We start from the raw sequence: 4,996 nt of genomic DNA, 5'->3' as shown, positions 1-4,996 counted from the left end.
CTCCTTGGCCGAGGGCGACTCCGACTGGCGACCACGAAATGCCTCAACACAGACAGGTCCCCGGCCATAACGCGATCCCCGGGCCGTGAAATGCTCGCCTGGCCACCAAGACAGTAATCGTATTGGCGAAGAAACGAAGCGAGACGGAGGTCGGGCCAGGTGGCGGCGCCCGGCGAGGGGTCCAGTGAGATAGGGGCGGCGCGTCAATAACGACACCGGACCCTTCCGAGGCCGCGGTTGCACTGACCCGACCGCGTGGCCCTCTCGCTCTCCCTCTCTCCCTCTCTCCCTCCTCCCCTCCGCGCTGGCCTCTCGCTTCATCATCTTGAGCTCTTCCATTTTCTATGTCCATTTGCCATTTTTTTAGGGGGGTACTCTCCACGCAACGTATAAATATAAAGGAGTTATTAGCTTAATGAGTGAGTGAAAGGGATGGCCAAACCGCTGGCAACAGAGCAGCGCACGCACGCACGCCAGAGAGCTAGCCAATTTTTCTTTATGAGTCGCTGGATCGTCGTATTGCAAGTCGTTCCGGCTGTGCAGTTCGTTTATTTCGGTTTTCCTTCTTTATTAGAGTCTTCATCTGTTTGCAGTTCGGCCTGGGCGGTCTTTTCCATATTGACATTCCTAAGGCAAGTGTATGTTTGGGAAACTGGCCTTTGTTGACATAAAAACAAAATCCAAATGGCCTTCCCTAATTGCAAGTTGTTGAGTCCATTTTTAGTATTTGTTCAACTACAAAAGTTTACCTTCTAGTTATCAGGTCATTTTCTGTCACGAGATCACTGAGATCTTTTCCATTTAAGGAGGTCATTCGAAGGGTCACGTGTCACTACAGTTGTGTCACAGGTACTCAAAAGGTCACTCTCGAACCCGCCTCCAACATCAGGCCGCCGTCCGCGACCAGGTCATCTTGATTATCGCTCAGGTCAGCCTTGAAATGAAGTAATCCTAAGGTAACTTAACCTCCAGCGCTTCGTCATTTTCTCCGAGCCAAGTCGTCCTTTCACTTCTAGTCATTTCAAAGAGCATGTCTCGATCGCAGAAAAGTAAATAATTAAAAATAAAAAAAACAATCACAAAAACACCCAACATCAGGAAATCGGAAACAAATAAAACGAAAGAAAGAAGGAAGAAGGAACTCCGGGAATAATTAAAGAAACGAAGGAAGGTGTAAGTGGCGGGTGTGGTGTGTGTGGCGTGTCGGCCTCTTCCCAGAAAATCATTACTGGCTGTCATCGCTGCCTGTGTCTTCCCGTCGGCGAGAGGGAGGGCGAGGAAACCGTCGTCTGTTTGCTAATGGGAGCCTTGACTCGAGCGAAAAGATGCTTTGCTTTTGTTTACTGGCTTATTGATTTCTTTCTTCCCGAGGTGTGCTTCTCTCTCTCTCTCTTTCTCTCTCTCTCTCTCTCTCTCTCTCTCTCTCTCTCTCTCCCCTCTTCTCTCTCTCTCTCTCTCTCTCTCTCTCTCTCTCTCTCTCTCTCTCTCTCTCTCTCTCTCTCTCTCTCTCTCCTCTCTCTCTCTCTCAGAGAATTAGAGAGAGAGAGAGAGAGAATGAGAGAGAGAGAGGGGGGGAGGGTCAGTAGGAGAGCGGTGTTATCTGTTAGTTTGTTTCCTCACGTATTTATCATCATTTTTAGTTATTATTCGAGGACAGTACAGCGTTTTTCCTTTTTTTTTTTGTATTGTATTTATTAATATTTTTAACGCCCTGATGATAGGTTCATTATCTCTCTAAATCCACTGTAACAACAGCTGTCAATCACTAATGACATGATTGTATTGACATGATTAACGATCATATTGTTCACATGATTATATAGATATGTCGCTCTTCGTCATCACGATCATTGAAATAATTTCACTTGCGGAATGTAGTATGCTGATATAATAATGTTATTATCCATTTAGTTGTATATATTTGGCCTTTTTTTATGATTCTGGATGAATGACAGGACTTTATCTCAGAATGAATATATATTTTTTTTTCTCTCTCTCTCTCTTTCCCTCTTTTCTCTTTGTTGATTTCTTTCTCTCTTCTTTCCCTCTTGTTGTCTCTTTCTTTCCCTCTTGATTTTTTTTCTGCCTTACCCTTACCTTTATTCGTTCACCATTTTTCTTTTTTTCCCTCCCTCTCTTTCTATCTGTCTCTGCCTCTTCTCTGTCTGTCTGTCAGTCTGTCTGTTTGTCTGTCTGTCTCTGTCTCACTGTCTCTCTCTCTCTCTCTCTCTCTCTCTCTCTCTCTCTCTCTCTCTCTCTCTCTCTCTCACATTATAATATATATATATATATATATATATTATATATTATATTATATATATATGTAAAATATATATATAGCTCTCTCTCTCTCTCTCTCTCTCTCTCTCTCTCTCTCTCTCTCTCTCTCTCTCTCTCTCTCTCTCTCTCTCTCTCTCTCTCTCTCTCCCTCTCATCTATTGTTCTGTCCGCTTGGCCATATATCTATATATATTTCCGTTCATTTGTCTGTTTCTGTATCTATGTTTCCAGATATTTGTCCATCCGTAACAATTGGCTTAGTTGCACAAACGAGTATACTCTACGGGAAATTCCACCGTGTTTCAACTAATAATTGAGAGATCTCGCTATTAAAGTTCATTATTTCTTAATATTCATAAATGAATCGAATAAAGATAAGAAAATAGAAATGGAATAAGAAATAAAAACAATATTTTAGTCAGAGAGTGGCAGCGTACACAAACACAACCCATATAATTAACTCTATCTTGTAATATCTGGTCACAGGTCACATATTTTCTCCGCTGTTAACAGGTAGGTGTTACAGAGAGTAAAGGGATAATAAAAAACGCATAAAAGGTGACAGCGTATTGTCCTGGCGCACCCCAGCATGTTTTTTTTTTCTGCCGCAAGAACTTTTGTTTGCCCCCCCCTCCCTCATCCCTACTTGCGCTGATCTAAACTCGCAGATGTTATGAGAACAGTCAAAGCAATTTGTGCGCAGACTAATGTGCCTTCCTCTTGACCGTTAGACTATTGCGGTTGTATAATTTTCAAGTGATTTTACAATGCGATATCCAAGATAATTGCGTTACGTACTGCGCAGATGTTTGATGACAGTTCAACCTGCCTTATGCTCTCCTGTTGCCATCCGCCTGTCCTGGTTCATTCAGCTTCGTGCACCCACAATAGATGTTAGGGGGCTGGAGATTCGATTACGATAGATATACCTTTCTATCTATCCGTCCATGTTCGAACCCAATATGTCAATATATCATCGTTCTATCCATCATTGTATCTACCTTATTTATCCTGTATTCCACCCATCTGTACCAGTATTTCTCGGGTTCTGTGGTGTCGTTACGTACAGTCGCTTGTTAAGAAGTAAACTTAAAAGAAACTTATTGGAATGCTTGATTTTCCTTAAGACACAGTTCCTTAACATTAAGACATTGTTCCTTTCATTAAAAATTGGAATTAAAAGCATTATTTCTTTGGTAATTAACAGAAAAGATGTAGTGTTGGTACATTATTAATGGTTAAGAAACCAGCCTTCCAACAGGTAGTTTTGGCAAAAAAGCTGAGCACATTAAGAACTGGTTAAATGTTAATGATTTAAAACAAGTAAATGTGTTAGACAGCTGTCTCTCAGAAAATGGGATATTCCTTATCAAGTTTGGCTCAGAAATTTGTCAACTCTATTCCCATATTGATATTTTCCTTCTAGTGTTTTTATCACTCTTCATGCAAGAAATTTGAGTTTTGCTGCATAAATGGTTTACGAATGGATAACGAAGAAGTTTATATCCTGCATTACCTGTTTATTAATATATTATTGTGTTTTTTTGTTATTATTATTATTTCTGGATTTACTCCAAAGAACAATAATTTAGAAAAGTGCCTTGTTAACCCCCAGAAATGGCTTCAACATCACCACAATGGATAAATACCTCCTGTTTGAGAACCACTGATCTATACATTCACCATTCCCACTTATGGCCTTTTCGTTTAACCATATATCTATTCATCTGTAAATCGATCCCTTTTTGTATTTCTCATTTTTTTCTATTTGTCTGTCCTTCCATCTATCTATTAACTTAACTGTCTGTCCACTCTTCTGTTAGGTTAGTAATTCATGGTTGAATAGAGATTTATATTTCTGCATGTAGACAATTTAAGCACTTGCTTGCTTAATTAATGACTTCCTCTCTCTCTCTCTGATTCTCTCTCTCTCTCTCTCTCTCTCTCTCTCTCCTGCTCTCTGTTCTCTTCTCTCTCTCTCTCTCTCTCCTCTCTCTCTCTTTTTCTCTCTATCTCTCCTCTCTTCTCTTCTCTCTCTTCTCTCTCTCTCCTCTCTCTTCTCTCTCTCTCTCTCTCTCTCTCTCTCTCTCTCTCTCTCTCTCTCTCTCATTCTCTGCAGGAAACAACTTAATTCTCATAATTGCAATATTTGGTACAGTTGTAAAAAAGAAAAACAGATTTCAGAAGAACATACATCAGGAAATGAAATATAATATATAGCATTAATTTTAAGCATGTATTGTGGTCAGGATTGATAATATTTTCGTAATATTTTGACTACATATTCTTAAACATAGTTTTAATGATTATTGGTTTACCTGTTACTTCTTTTTAATTATCCAGTTTTGCTTTGTTCTTCTTAGTGATGTAATTTAAGCATGATTTAAATGAACCACAAAGGCACTTACTTGCTACTTAAGCTTTTTAAATCAGCATGTACTTTTGGTTAAATACTCTTAATTATGATTGTAATGAGCTCAGTTGCATGTAGTCTTTTGACATCTCATTGGAGATATTAAAAAGAACAATGTCTAGTGATACTAAGATTTATATCCCTGGAGGGAAATTATGATAACATATTTAATACCACTGAGACAATTAATGTCACTTTTATTTTCAAGTATGTATATTTCTTTATATTCATCCCTTTTTCTGCATTATTTAACTTCCGGAGTAAAAACCATCTCATAATGTATAGGTTGGAAAGAAACCCAGG

General features: G+C 39.5%; 1 pseudogene; it reads right to left on the bottom strand.

Moving 5' to 3' along the window:
• LOC119597393 overlaps positions 1-229 on the bottom strand; it is a 73,835-nt pseudogene extending 73,606 nt beyond the window's left edge.
• Positions 230-4,996: the final 4,767 nt, after the last annotated feature.

The sequence above is a fragment of the Penaeus monodon genome, chromosome 39 (genome assembly GCF_015228065.2).
Source record: "Penaeus monodon isolate SGIC_2016 chromosome 39, NSTDA_Pmon_1, whole genome shotgun sequence".
Classification (NCBI taxonomy): Eukaryota; Metazoa; Arthropoda; class Malacostraca; order Decapoda; family Penaeidae; genus Penaeus; species Penaeus monodon.
This window is presented reverse-complemented; position numbering and strand designations above follow the sequence as displayed.